Genomic DNA, 16365 nt, shown 5'->3' with positions numbered 1-16365 from the left:
TCCTTAACATCAGCAGCATAAACAACCCTTGTATTATGTTGAAAAGAAGCTTCCTTAGTACTAGAACTGAAGAAGCTTCTCGGATGAGAGGTGAAACGTCTTCAAGCAACTTAAATAAGTCCAGATGCTTTTCTTTCCAAGCTCCTTAGACCATGCACCTACTACTGCTGCAAGTCAGTCTGATCCAGTGGCTTCCATTTCTCTTGAAATGCACGCCTCCCCTCCAAGTTAGTCATGTCCAGTTTAATCCTCTCTATTGGAGGGGATATGAAGAGCTGAAATGTTGATTGAATATCATCAACTCGTATGGCGGCAAATCTTGACCAGGAGTCATTTTGATGACGTTAGAAGATGACAGCCTGCCTTGACTTGGTGTGGTGATAATGACCATTTTATATTACCATCATCTTTAGATTTCCATGTATCCTCTGTGGATGATGGTTGCTGCATTCCTTGGTTTTCATTTGATGTAGAGATGGCAGCATACTCCACCTCAGAATCCTCCTGTCCTTTGGAAAATTGGCAGTCTGGATCATCAACAACAGTGTCCTCAGCCTCTGAAAGATCTTCTGTCTCTGAAACATTTTTTCTTCATCACTATCCCAGTTATAAAGCAGTGATGAAGCTTTTTCAGCCGTCAACCTTCTGGAGCTCATTTTTGGTGTGTTGAAATGACATGACAAGAGCAGGGGAGAGAAAGTTTCTTGCATACACACCTGGGTCAGAATGTATTTTCAGAGGCAATCAAAACAAAGTACATCAAAGAGAAATGTTTATTTTGGATCTGAACATGTTTTTACTTACGTATAAGTATGTGGGTCAAAATGACCTGCAACATAATTTTATATACAAACATTGCAAAGACATTCCAGGACACATCAAAGTGTCCATATTTTACACACTGTTAGGGAGTTTTTATTGTTTTATTCGATTATGCTTCAAATGTTATGTTACACATATTTCACCAGACACAGTTTTCTGTAGAAACAGGAAGCTGACCCTGTGACACTGACATTTACCGCAGGAAAAGTCATGAATTTTCATGAAGAAAATGAAAGGATGACCAGTACTGGTCAACGCACAAAGAAGAATGGGTCAAATTGACCCTTAACATAATAAGAAGTTAAATACTGTGATCCTCAAACTTCTGTCGATTCAATGAGAGTGTGACCGCACCGCTTCCACTTCCATTAATATTAGACACGCAGTGTCTGTGTGGGTCTTAGAAGTGAGGTGTTGTGTTCATTTACTCTGTTCCCTTCTGTTCACAGTCTGTGTGCTGGAAACGCAACATTTTTTTTTGCAATTTGGATCCATAAAACAAAACAAAGTGTGCAACAAAAAAGAGATAAACAAAAGAATATGCCCAGTTAATTTCCTGCTATTGAAGTTGATATCACTAAAAATGGGTACATATGAAAACCAAATAAGATTTTGAAATCAATAATAAATGGACTTATTTATTGATTGATTGATTGATTGATTGAAAGTGCCAACCATCACGCTAATGATTCTCAGTAGAGGTGAGCTGAAGCACCTTAAGATTCACTCTCACAAAATGCAGACTTTAAGAGCAAACTTGTTCAGGAAACACTAAAAAACATTAGAACATGTAAGAAAGCAAACTGTTCCCTGTCTCTGTGTACCGTAACATACACAAATAGACAGAGCTGAATATTAATAAAGAAACAAAAAATTACAAACTGACAATTGCACCACCCCAGTCACACCTGGAGTCTCTGAGGCAAAGAAGGCTCACGGCCAACCTAAAGGAGTGTGCTGTTGGACTGGTGAAGGTGGAGTATTTGGGGACCACTTGGGAGGCGGGCAGGTGCATCCACAGGTGGAGAATTGCATTCTTCTCATGTCCCGAGACCAAAAAGAAAGTGAGACGGTTCTACTACCGTCAGTTTGTGCCTGGCTTTAAAAATCATTACAAACATTACAAGCTGCCCAGAGCTGTGACTGGAGTTACAGTTGTACTAGTGAGGAAATGAATCCCTTGTGACCAGCAGGGTTTAAAATATCCTATTTTGCGAACATCCCATGACCAGTCAGGAAGTCTTGGAGCTAAAAAAAAAATTTGATTGTTTTTTTTTTTTTTGGTTAAAATAAGATGTGTCAGCATACATTAGAAATTTTCATACATTTCACTTAACTGGAAAACTAAACCAAGGAGTTAAACATACCACATTAAACGCAGGTCCTGGGCTGCAGTAAACCACGTGAGCGCATAATTGACTGTGAGTGGCCTCTTAAGTCAGGTAATCAGACAATATCTTTGATTAGAGTAGGTAATGCTCAGATGATCCATTTTGTGCAGAAGAAAGTCACATGATACCTCAAGTTTGACTTTTTGTGAGTGCAAACGGAGTTAGCAACAAAAGCTTATGACCACTGTTGTGATACGATCTTTGCCTGCTATTGAAGTTGATATCACTAAAAATAGGTACATATGATTGAAAGTGCCAACCATCACGTTAATGATTCTCAGTAGAGGTGAGCTGAAGCACCTTAAGATTCACTCTCACAAAATGCAGACTTTAAGAGCAAACTTGTTCAGGAAACACTAAAAAACATTAGAACATGTAAGAAAGCAAACTGTTCCCTGTCTCTGTGTACCGTAACATACACAAATAGACAGAGCTGAATATTAAAAAAGAAACAAAAAATTACAAACTGACAATTGCACCACCCCAGTCACACCTGGAGTCTCTGAGGCAAAGAAGGCTCACGGCCAACCTAAAGGAGTGTGCTGTTGGACTGGTGAAGGTGGAGTATTTGGGGACCACTTGGGAGGCGGGCAGGTGCATCCACAGGTGGAGAATTGCATTCTTCTCATGTCCCGAGACCAAAAAGAAAGTGAGACGGTTCTACTACCGTCAGTTTGTGCCTGGCTTTAAAAATCATTACAAACATTACAAGCTGTCCAGAGCTGTGACTGGAGTTACAGTTGTACTAGTGAGGAAATGAATCCCTTGTGACCAGCAGGGTTTAAAATATCCTATTTTGCGAACATCCCATGACCAGTCAGGAAGTCTTGGAGCTAAAAAAAAAATTTGATTGTTTTTTTTTTTTTTGGTTAAAATAAGATGTGTCAGCATACATTAGAAATTTTCATACATTTCACTTAACTGGAAAACTAAACCAAGGAGTTAAACATACCACATTAAACGCAGGTCCTGGGCTGCAGTAAACCACGTGAGCGCATAATTGACTGTGAGTGGCCTCTTAAGTCAGGTAATCAGACAATATCTTTGATTAGAGTAGGTAATGCTCAGATGATCCATTTTGTGTAGAAGAAAGTCACATGATACCTCAAGTTTGACTTTTTGTGAGTGCAAACGGAGTTAGCAACAAAAGCCTATGACCACTACTGTGATATGATCCTTGCCTGCTATTGCCAAGGAAACGTGAAACACTGCACGCTTCAAGCTCCATGAAAGGAAAATCTTTTTTTTTTTTTACTAAACAATACAACACACAGCAGGCCAGCACACATGCAAAGATGTATTTTCTCTGGTAACTTTAATTAATTCTGTTAACTACAATTAAAAGTCTTTGTTCTTAATTTTCATTGCATTTCAGACAATCTTTCTGTAGTTACATGAAGGTACTATTACAATTTAAAAAGACTCCCGAATCCCCACTGCACCAAAAAACATATTTAAATCAAATTAATGATATAGCTGCATTTTTAATTTAGGGGACACCTTGTAGCCACAATAGTCATGAAATGTAGTGGAGAGACAAGCAAAGTAATGTAAAATGTATGTCATTTCTAACAGTACAGTCACTGAGAAACTGCTTTCCATGCACATTTTTAAATTCTTCATAGTCCCCTTCTTAACTGCTATTACACAATACATCGCACACTTCTCCTTTCTAGAATCCTTCATGCCTTTTTAGGACTCTTCAGCTTTAGGTGAACTGAACCTCATATTTTGTATCACCCCAGAAAGAAAACCCCTACATCTAACACAAAATACATTCATCTGGTATGATGTGACATTATTTAACTTACAGCTCAAACAAACAAAAATGTTATGTAAAATTTACCAGGGCCAAAAGACTATTATGATCCACCCACTATGCTTCCTGCTTCCCTTTACTTTCAGCAGCAGATTTGGTGGAGAGTCAGAGAAGTGGCTGCACCTGAGAGGTGATATTACATCCCAGTTGTGTCCTATGTCCTTCCCTCATCGTCTCCCTGTTAAGTCAGTCTTGGCTTCATGTTTATTTACCAGTCATGTCTCTCGCCCTCTCAGTCCCTCACTCTCAAGTGATCTGTCAGATATTGCTGTTTATCACTCAATAGATTAAAACATTGAGTTATTCATTTGTTTATTTTTGTGCAGAGCCCAGAAAATGGCCTCTTCTTAAAGCTGTTGTAATGTTATTTCAGCTAGTTATGCAGGTCATTTTATATTTTAGGACTGGAGGTTTTAATCAGCTGGTGAGGCAGAGGTGGCCATTAGCCCTGAAACTGGTATTCCACTTTGAGTGTTGTAAAGGCTCACCTTTCAGCACACTCACTTCACCAGATACACCTTGTTTCTTTTCCGCACCTTTGATTGGGTGTGGTGTGGTGATTGCCCTTAATTGCACTCACCTGTGTTAAATACTCCAATTCTTTGATCTTCGGGCTGAAGGAAGAACAACACTCGGCGTTTAAATGCTCAATCAACAATCAATACACTCTTATTATTCCATACAAACACAATGAGCAATACAGTCATCCGGATGGGAGATGCACACAAAGAGGGTCAGAGCGGATCTCAAAATGTCGGACCGTTACTCAAACTCTGGTGGCCCCCACCTAGTCATAAAAACCTAAACATTCACATTCGTTCTATCTCTCAGTGAGCCTGAGTTACGGCCTTGGCTCCCTGTTTTCCTGCTTCTGACAAAGGTAGGGGAGAAGCTCTCGTGCAGTATCCTCTGCTCTTTCTACAATCAGAAAAGCAAGGCCATGATTCTCTGCAAACAGTGTTCTCTTTATAAATCAGCATAGATCAGCAGTATGAAATGTCATAAAACAGTGTAACTCATTCACAGTAAATCAGCAGTATAATGTAAAACAAATCAATGTAATGAATCTAATGATTTTCACCGTCTTCTGACTCAGGAGTATAAAGCAACTTAAAACTATATAATGATTACACAATCTTTAATCAGGTATAATGTGGCCTACAGCAGTATCATGAATTAATAATTCTTTGATTAGAGGTATAATGTAACATATGGCAGTATAATAATGTCACACCTGTCACCCGTTATATAAGTTCTGCACTTACCTACAGCCCACTCCCACATGGGGCGGCAGCTGAGAGATAGCAGTCCATGTGTATCTTTCCTTTTGCTCATTATTCAATAAAAGAAAAAACATGCAAGTGATTGCTGACTGTTCATTCTCATCCTGACCGGATGAGCCCATGATGGTAACAATCTCCAACCTCCTCTGAACCTTCCTCCAAAACATTGAGCATTTTGAGATGCACATTACTGCTAATGCATTCATCTAGAATCATTAACAAAATGATAGGTGTATAAGCTTTAAACAAGTACAAAGTGCAGCATTGCTTAGTTATAATGTAACTTTGTATTTGACATATATATCTTGTTGACCACAGTGATTCATAAAACAATGAAATGCAAACAATCAAGTCTTCCTTTACAAAAATATTGAACAGTTGCTTTCAAGTCTTTAACAAAAAAGTGAAAAATCATAAAATATAAAAACGTAAATTTAACAATTAAAATAAATTCATTAATACATTATTGTCAGTTTTCTAACCCCCCTTCGCGTGCACGCACGCGCACACACACACATACACATCCTCCAACCACACACACCCATATTTTGCTCCATTGCGGTTTATTTCACACCTGAAATATTTTGTAAACAGTTAAGCAAATACAAGTAATCTGCAATAAATTACAGGTAGTAAGAAAATAAACTACTAACTAATTTACGCTACGTCCGCACCTACACGGGTATTTTTGAAAACGCAGCTGTTTCGTCCACACGTAAACAGCGTTTGGAATCGCCGAAAACAGATTTTTTAAAAACTCCTTTTTTGCGTTTACGTGTGGATGAGGTGTCGTCACGCAACATCAAAGGTATGTGCCTTTTTTCATGTCACGTTGTGCGCCACGTTTACATGAGATGAATTGCAGAATGGCAGATAGAGACAAAATACTGTTAATCTGACTATCTTCAGGTTTTACAAGCTTACATACGCAAGCAGTTAAGGTCCCTCCATTTACAAAGGCAGAGGCGTCACGATGTGATTATTTTACGTGTAGTTGTTTTTTTTCCTGTGTAATAATATTCAACATCGCTATCAATACATTTTTCAAAAAATGCCTCTCTGTGCAAAATAGGTTTAAAAACATAAACAGCTGTGGGATACTGTTTGTCTGTGATTTGAACCGGGGGAACAAATCGTGGCAGGATCAGCCTGATGTTATTTGTATCCCACTGTAACGTTACTGTATAAAGTATAGTATGTATATCTCCAAAATGTCAGGAGCAGTTAGTCATTACAAGAAGTGTTTGTGAACTAAAAATCACAAATGTGGGATACTGTTTGTCCGTGATTTAAACAGCCCAGCGGTGCTTCCGACGAAAGAAAAACCAATTCTGCAGTGGAGACCCATCTCAGCACTTGTGCAGGTGAAGCAAAGGGAAGATATGCTTCACCATATTTTCTAGTCTTTGGCTTAGAATGAAGTTGGTTTGGAAACATATTCAGCGATGCTTCATCTCCTGCTTTGCGTTTCTGTAGGCGCCAGTGCTAGCAGTGTCCAAGCATTTTGTTTTTTATTCCCCCTTTTCATCCCGCGCCCCCCCTGCCATGGCTCTTTGGGAAGGTCTGTCTTAAGATCTCACTGTTGGGTTTGTAAGGCCATGTTACTCCTAAATTTCTATCTTGTTCAAAGAGAAGATATAAAACAAAGTTCTAAGCTAATCGACCTTAGTGTTCTCTTTTTTAAAAAAAAGAATCGATAAAGAATCGAATAGTTAAACAGAATTGAAAATGAAATCGGAATTGTGAAAATCTTATCAATACCCATCCCTAGTTATAATCAGTGTTAATTCTCAACAAATAACTGATCCTGTTTAAAGTGTTATGATTGGCCTACAGTCTCCTAGTGCTATCAAAAGTATTTTCCTGGGTTTGCTGTTTTTCTAGTTTTGTGAAAGTCCATTGTTTTCAAAGTCTTTACACTGAAAGCAGAACACCAAAGCAGCTTCAGCTCTCCATTACTGTCTACATAAAATACATTCACACCCAGAAGTGCTGTTGCCCCCCACACTTTGACAGTTACTCTAAGTACAAATAGGGTTGACGAGAGCAGTCAAGAAAAAACAAGAGCTGGAAAATATGCATGATGCAGAGACCGTGTGCATTCCATGAAATACAGTGGGGCAAAAAAGTATTTAGTCAGCCACCGATTGTGCAAGTTCCCCCACCTAAAATGATGACAGAGGTCAGTAATTTGCACCAGAGGTACACTTCAACTGTGAGAGAGAGAATGTGAAAAAAAAAATCCATGAATCCACATGGTAGGATTTGTAAAGAATTTATTCGTAAATCAGGGTGGAAAATAAGTATTTGGTCAATAACAAAAATACAACTCAATACTTTGTAACATAACCTTTGTTGGCAATAACAGAGGTCAAACGTTTACTATAGGTCTTTACCAGGTTTGCACACACAGTAGCTGGTATTTTGGCCCATTCCTCCATGCAGATCTTCTCGAGAGCAGTGATGTTTTGGGGCTGTCGTCGAGCAACACAGACTTTCAACTCCCGCCACAGATTTTCTATGGGGTTGAGGTCTGGAGACTGGCTAGGCCACTCCAGGACTTTCAAATGCTTCTTACGGAGCCACTCCTTTGTTGCCCGGGCGGTGTGTTTTGGATCATTGTCATGTTGGAAGACCCAGCCTCGTTTCATCTTCAAAGTTCTCACTGATGGAAGGAGGTTTTGGCTCAAAATCTCACGATACATGGCCCCATTCATTCTGTCCTTAACACGGATCAGTCGTCCTGTCCCCTTGGCAGAAAAACAGCCCCATAGCATGATGTTTCCACCCCCATGCTTCACAGTAGGTATGGTGTTCTTGGGATGCAACTCAGTATTCTTCTTCCTCCAAACACGACGAGTTGAGTTTATACCAAAAAGTTCTACTTTGGTTTCATCTGACCACATGACATTCTCCCAATCCTCTGCTGTATCATCCATGTGCTCTCTGGCAAACTTCAGACGGGCCTGGACATGCACTGGCTTCAGCAGCGGAACACGTCTGGCACTGCGGGATTTGATTCCCTGCCGTTGTAGTGTGTTACTGATGGTGACCTTTGTTACTTTGGTCCCAGCTCTCTGCAGGTCATTCACCAGGTCCCCCCGTGTGGTTCTGGGATCTTTGCTCACCGTTCTCATGATCATTTTGACCCCACGGGATGAGATCTTGCATGGAGCCCCAGATCGAGGGAGATTATCAGTGGTCTTGTATGTCTTCCATTTTCTGATGATTGCTCCCACAGTTGATTTTTTCACACCAAGCTGCTTGCCTATTGTAGATTCACTCTTCCCAGTCTGGTGCAGGTCTACAATACTTTTCCTGGTGTCCTTCGAAAGCTCTTTGGTCTTGGCCATGGCGGAGTTTGGAGTCTAACTGTTTGAGGCTGTGGACAGGTGTCTTTTATACAGATGATGAGTTCAAACAGGTGCCATTCATACAGGTAACGAGTGGGGGACAGAAAAGCTTCTTACAGAAGATGTTACAGGTCTGTGAGAGCCAGAGATTTTCCTTGTTTGAGGTGACCAAATACTTATTTTCCACCCTGATTTACGAATAAATTCTTTACAAATCCTACCATGTGGATTCATGGATTTTTCTTTCACATTCTGTCTCTCACAGTTGAAGTGTACCTCTGGTGCAAATTACTGACCTCTGTCATCATTTTAGGTGGGGGAACTTGCACAATCGGTGGCTGACTAAATACTTTTTTGCCCCACTGTATATAGACATATAAAGATATTCCATGAAAGACCTGACTGACAAAATGCAAAACGGTGTTACATACCAACTGATGAAAAAAGGAAAAAGTGGCTGTGTGGAATCACAGATCACAACAGATTTTCTGTTTCCGTCTCATTCTATACTCTCCTTCATCTGCTTGGACAGCATTCTTTGTCCACTATAGTAGTAATGTAGATGCACTTTGTTAAGTTTAAAATTCATTCAAGGATACTAAGAATGATCTTTTACTAGAAGTCAAACATGTTAATTCTATATCTATGTATCTATAAATCTATAGCCAAGACAATAAAACATTCAGTATTCTGGACTGTCCCTGTTAAGTGTAAACCTTTTCTGTATTTATGAAACAAACTATTACTCAGCTCACATAGGTCTTTTTTTCACTTACATCCAACCAGTGAGGGCAGGGTTAACAAACAAACAATGTGAATCATTTGCTTATGCCTAAATGTTAAGGATTTGAAAGGGAAAAAAAGGAGAAATTACAACAAAATAATATTAAGACAAGTGAACACAAATGTGAATCATACACAATAAAAGACATTAAAGATAGTCACATGGACCAAAACAGCTATTCTCTCACTCCTTTAAAATACACTTCAACTCTCCCATCACAACCATTGCAGCCCTTATTTAAAGGGTCCTGACGATACAATCATTGTTTTGGATAAATAAACTTAATAATACTCTTCAAAGGATTGGACAAAACTTTACTCAAAGTAGCTTTTTAGCTGTCACTCACAGACAGATGCATTATCAACATGGCTTGGTTTCGATGAATTAATTATCACTAGTGTTTTATAGTGCATAGTAAATTGTTTCCCCTTTATATTCTTGGGCCTGCCATGTAAACCTTAATACAGTGTTTCCCAAACTTTTGGAGCCATGGCACATATTTCACATAAAAAAAAAAAAAACATTTTATGGTCTTCAGTAGCATGTATCCTGCAGATGATGCACAGTACGTACTGTAATATTCACGACAACCTTTTACTAAAAAATTAGTTAAAATTTTTGACTGTTGTAATTTTACAATCTGTATTAATTTCAGTTAATGTATCATACAATGGCCATGAAAAGAATCTCCACTTAGGACAATGTACAAATCCAGACTTTTTTTTTGTTTTGTCTAGTAAAACACCTTTAGACCAAGACACCCATGTACACTCATGGGGAGAGAGAATGAATAGCCTTAAATGTGTAAAGGGCTATTTTAAAATTAATGCGGAGTTGAACTGGGAGCCAGCGACACTGCTTCAGGATAGGGGTGATGTGGTGAGTAGAGGGAGTCCTAGTAATAATACGGGCAGCAGAGTTCTGGACATGTTGAAGCTTGTTGATGGATTTTTGTGGCAGGCCAAATAAGAGTGAATTACAGTAGTCAATCCGAGAGGTAACGAGACTACGGACCAGAATAACAGTGGCATGTGGAGTGAGGAAGGGGTGGAGGTGATTGATGTTACGGAATTGGAAATATGCTGAGCTAGTGATATTATTGATGTGAGAGTTAAACGATAATGTACTGTCAAGAATGACACCCAAATTTTTCACAGATGGAGAGGTAGAAACTGACAAGTGATTGATAGTAACAGAAAAAGTGTTAGTCCTGGATAGCAATGATTTGGAGCCAACCAGGAGATGCTCTGATTTGTTGCTGTTGAGTTTAAGACAGTTGGAGGAAAACCATGAATCAAGTTCGGCTAAGCAGAGGGTGACGGAGGGTGGAGGAAGAGTAGACAGGTAAAACTGGGTGTCGTTGGCATAACAGCGGAACTGAATATTATATTTACAGAAAATGTGTCCAAGTGGAAGGAGGTAAATAATGAAAAGGAAGGCCCAAGGACAGATCCCTGGGGCACCCCAGAAGACAAAGGAAAAGGCTGAGAGGTGGAGGATTTTAATCGAATGAACTGAGTGCGGTCAGACAGGTATGATTTGAACCAGTCTAGTGGGGTATGAGAAAGGCCGATAGAAGCTAATCTGCTGAGAAGGATGGTGTGAGAGATGGTGTCAAATGGTGCACTCAGATTGAGGATAATAAGGATGGAGAGGAGACCAGCTGCCATAAGAAGATCATTTGTTATTTTTATAAGAGCAGTTTTGGTGCTATGAGAAAGATGGAAACCAGACTGGAACTGTTTGTAAAGGTTATTGTTGGTAAGGCGTAGGTGAACTTGTGAAGCAACCATTTTTTCAATAATTTTTGAGAGAAATGGTAGATTGGAGATAGGACGAACGTTATTAAGGTTGCTGGGCTGTAGACCTGTTTTTTTTTTTTGTTTTTTTTTCAGAACTGGGGCGAGCGGCAACGTTGAAAGAGGAAGAGAGGATAGACAGGCCTTGACTAGGACTGTAGGAAGGGGGTCAAGGTGACAGGTATAGGACTTTGATTTGCAGAAGAGATCAGAGATAGCAGTGACAGAGGGAAGTTGGAAGGCAGAAAGGCAACATAATGGGGGTGGGGTTGAGATGGAGGAGCTAAATGGAACATCAGGAGCCAGGTCTTGGTGTATTTTATAAATTTTTAAAGTGAAGAATAGCTTTAGAGAGTCACAGAAGTTGGACGAGTAGAGATGAGCGGGTAGAAAGTCAGACGGCCTGAGAAAATACTTGAATAGTGAGAACAGTGTCTTAGTAGAATCCTCGCTTGAACAGACAATGGTGGAGTAACAGGCAGATTTAGTTTGGCTAATACAATCTATATAAAACAGAACATGATTATTAAACATTTCCTTATGAATAGTAAGGCCGGTTTTCTTATGGAGACACTCAAGTCGTCGGCTTTTAGCTTTCAAAAGTCAGAGTTCAGAAGTGTACCAAGGTGCTGAGTTAGAAAAGGATACAGGTCTAGTTTTTAGTAGAGCGAGAGAGTTCAAAATACTACTAAGGCTATGATTATTATAAGAGACCAGATCATGTAGAGTAGACAGGTTGCTGAGAGAGAGACAACTAGAAAAAGCAGAAGAAAGGATATCAAGATTTGTTTTCTTGATATTCCTGAAAGACATGGTGCGGGGTTTTTGATTATGGAGAAGGCCATTTGGACATTAAAGGAGAGAAGCAGATAATCAAAGATTGGTAGCTCGTCGGCTGTGCAGTTTGAATGAGGAAGGCCGGAGCAGCAGACTAGGTCCAAAGTATGGCCCTTGGTGTGAACAGGGAAGTTTATGTGTTGTTTAAAACTAAAGCTACCAAGGCAGGATAAAAGGTCTTTAGTAAGCGGATGGCCGGAGTAATCCACATGCAGGAGCCTCGGTGAATGTACTTTCGCTGAGGGAGTAACGTAGACACCAGAGGGGTGTACAGGCAGGAATAGGAAAGGAATTTGTGGGAGAGAACAACCAGGACGCCAGGAGCCAGGACGTGTGGAGATGAAGAGCTAAGTCTATAAACTAAGTCGATAGATCAATGACACAAGGATCCAAACCCACACAGACAGTACATAGAACCTGGGACCACATCGTGCTCAGGAACGGAGACACCGGAGGGCCATACAGGCAGGAACAGGAAAGGAATCCGTGGGAGAGAGGAGTTACAGCAAGACATTTATTAGTTTAAACATATGAGGATGAATTATGTCTAGAAAACATGACTCACCCACATCAGTTAGGGTGAAGCTGCAAAAATTCCTTTGCCAAAACACCATAGCCTGTGTGTAATCAACCAGTGAGAGCCTGCATATTTTCCCATCCTTTGCACTTTACTGATAAGAATTGTTTTCCCACTCTGAAGGAATTGAACCAAATTGTTTCATTAGGCCAATGCACTTGCTAATGCTTTCCGGGTTTTGTAATAAATACATTTGAAAGTTCAGTCATGCTAAAAGAATGAGACAGTTCTCCATTTTTGTTATATTATTTGATAAAAGCCTGCAGATATGCTCAACAAATTAGTTAGCTAAATTCGTGAACTTGGAACTTACAGCCAAAATGAGTCACACAGCACAAGCAGCAATAAAACGTCTTCCTAGTGTTTCATTTTTGGTGTCATGTTCTTTTCAACAGAAGATTTTCACACTCTGTGCAGCAGTGTTGGTCAAGTTAATTGAAAACTAACTAACTAACTAATTACTTAGTTACTGATTACTTCTCCAAAAAGTAATCATATTACTTTACTGATTACTTATTTTCAAAAGTAATTAGTTACTTAGTTACATTTTTAAAGCATGATACACAACCTGAATACGTAGTAAAGCAATAGACCCTTCAGCCCAATTCTATTTTTTATGCATAATCCATCATATAAAATTGAATCAAATGGAAAGTCTCTTTTAAAAATTGTTTTATTAGTTTTAATCTTTAAATTTTATGCACATTGCATTAAGCAAAAATTAATTTATATGCAACTGTCTTTGACTTGAAGAAATTGTTTAACATTTAAACCTATTTTCTGCATATTCCAGCATGTAAAATAAAATAATGTTTTGCATATACATGGACTCTTTCAAATTGATGCAAGTAAAAGTAAGCAAAAAATAAACAAAATCAAAGATTCAACAGTACTAAGTCCTGTCGCTTTTAAATCTATTGTCACCTGTTTAGCGGTAGTGGGGCCGGTGCTGCCCGGTGCCACAGCAGTCATTCTTTTATTAATGGTGGCTTATCATTCAAAGCAGAGGATACCCAGAGTTTACTTTTAAATACATTTCTAAGATGTGTATGAAACTGGATTTGGCCACTTCTGACCTTCAAGTACAGCTGATTCTTCTACACAGCAAGATGAATTCTTCAGCTGTATCTCAGCACCATCATTCTTCCAACAGCAGCACTCAGTCTAGCTGCTGGCTATGATGACAGCACACATGATCTGTGGAGTTCCTCTTCAGGATCTTCTTATCATTCATCAGACCACAACACGGCTCCTTTTTCACATCATGTGGTCCTGTAGAAAAAGCAAAAACAAATACTAAAAACTAAAACAGATATGCTATACTTTAATCATATCCAAGTGAAAGTTGAGCTTTTTAAAGCGGGATCCTGGGTTCTTACATTCTTCATACAGTAAATCCCATAACTATCGCTCTTTATTATGTAATACTTCTTTTGATTAGCTCTACTTACCCTTTCACAACATCTGCGCTTTGGTGAAGGTTTGGCAGTAACAGTTAACTGACAGCATAGATGTGTTTCTTTGTTGAAAGTATTAGTTCCACATGATTGAGCTGTAGAAGCAAAGTCAAGGTGTAGGTATCACTCGCAGTAGCTGGTATCTAGAATAGATGAAGGGCTAGTCATTTTGAATAGGATACAATGAGATTCAGAGCGCTATTGCACATTGGTATGTCAAGTTTAAAGCTACATAAAGGCATTTATGATTAAATAAAGCTTACATAAGAACACCAAAAGAATGTTACTCAAAAAATAAGAATTAAAAACTGAATACTAAAACTAACCTTTATTTGAGAGTGGTGTAATCATATTGTAAACTAATCCATCTACTGCAAGTTAAAACATGCACACTAATATGGCAGGTTACTCATCTCAGTGATGGTTGTGTTTTTTGACAGTGCGCCCCAGGGTGGCTGTGGCTACAATGTAGCTTGCCATCACCAGTGTGTGAATGTGTGTGTGAATGGGTGGATGACTGGATGTGTAAAGCGCTTTGGGGTCCTTAGGGACTAATAAAGCGCTATACAAATAAAGGCCATTTACCATTCAGCCTTTGGTTCAGGTGTCACTATTGACTGGCAGCATATTATGTTGACCGGATTGTAGGCCTTCAAGTCACAGCAGCTCAACACTTTTTCACTCAGACCCTGTGTAACACTGACTGTAAAATCAAGACACAGATACCAACACCATAGTGTAACAGTTGTAAGTTTGTTGTATGTGCATTACATAACTACTAGGAAATTAAGCCTGAAGCATAATCTAAAAGTATCCTGGTGTGTTTCCCTTATAGTTAAGCGGCAGTGAGTCAGCAGGGAACAATCTTCTTGTAGGTCTGGAACAAATTATGGGTTCAGGCAAAACTGCAGGAAAAGAAAAAGTCAGTAAATCTCTGGTCTTTCATAGGGTTTCATCAGACAACGCTGGCATTATAAACTCTAGGGACAAGTGGGAGACTGGAAGAAACGGATCTCTGATTTCCTCACTGGCACTTTTCCAAAAATGCCTCAATCTGCTTACTGCGCACAATGTCATGGTGAGTGGTCCGCACATGTTCATAGAACTAAAAATAAGGACTGTTGCAATAGCTTTGAATAAATGGAAACATCTAACTTAGTTTAAGTGCTAGTAGATGGATGATTCATATTTTAAAAATGCTTTAAAAAGCAAGCAAATAAATATTTTGTTGTTATCTTCTGTGTTTGGCTGTTTCTAATCATTACTCACTTAGAAATTCTGTTAGCAGTTATGTAGCTACCATTATTTATACCAGTGTAACAGGTATATACTATACATAGTATATACACTATGTATATACATACAGCTACCAGTTATTTCTTGCAGTATTAAATAGTCTATAGCAGGACAATTCGACTGCTCCACAGACTGCAGCCTCAAAAATAGCCAAACACTTGAACAACCAGGCACTGAAATTACTGCTTTAAACATTTTTAGGCTTTTCATACCATTAACTAAACCGATTATTAAGTTATTCCATGTTCACCTCATTTAGGTGCTCTGTTTCTTGCAAAAGCATAAAGTCAAAATTCTAATTCTAATTATTGTTATTCTTTCATTAGCCAGTTTAATAATTCATTACCTGTGATGCTGTGTTCATAATGTATTTTACAACAAGTTCCAGGATTGTAAGGCTCCTTTCCACAAGAAGATAGACTTGCAGTACACATATCATGTTTAAATATAAACATTTTACAGTTGAAATATTCACTCATCCTCTGCAATACTGACCTCTGATGGACATGTGTGATAACACTCAGTGAGAACAGCATCATTAGCACCCATAATCTGTACTGACACAAACGTCTAATTACTTTTTGTACATGCACCTCCTCTAAAAAATGTGCTTCCTGTGACTATAATATTCACCAAGTACTCACCAATTTCCATGAGTCACCCCTGTACGAGTACACTATTTCTTTCTACTTTTCTTTCTATTGACTAGGCGAATGTTTGTGACGTTGGACCAACAAGTGTATGTGTGGGTTTTTTCCGCCAACGTTACGAGACTACACCCTCACATATGCACAGTGTGGGTGAAGACATGGTGACTCACTGATGACAAGCCTTTCCGGAGATTGCATTACCTCCCACTGCAGGCCTTCTCAGTTAAGCTCCAAAGTGGGAGTTACTAAGCTTGATATAGGCTTCCTAAATGCTGAAGGAAATTGCAGTTGCTTTTA

At 39.1% G+C, this 16365-nt stretch overlaps 1 long non-coding RNA gene across 1 annotated transcript; it reads right to left on the bottom strand.

Moving 5' to 3' along the window:
* Nucleotides 1–13403: 13403 nt before the first annotated feature.
* Nucleotides 13404–16365, bottom strand: LOC120720032. The gene is made up of 3 exons (XR_005692777.1): nucleotides 14708–16365; nucleotides 14117–14217; nucleotides 13404–13937 (listed from the first exon to the last, which is right to left on the bottom strand). It is a non-coding gene; the product is annotated as an uncharacterized LOC120720032 (long non-coding RNA).

This window comes from Simochromis diagramma, unplaced genomic scaffold (assembly GCF_900408965.1).
Source record: "Simochromis diagramma unplaced genomic scaffold, fSimDia1.1 OVJJ01000344.1, whole genome shotgun sequence".
Lineage (NCBI taxonomy): Eukaryota > Metazoa > Chordata > Actinopteri > Cichliformes > Cichlidae > Simochromis > Simochromis diagramma.
The sequence above is the reverse complement of the archived record's forward strand: the minus strand, read 5'-3'. Positions and strand labels throughout refer to the sequence as shown.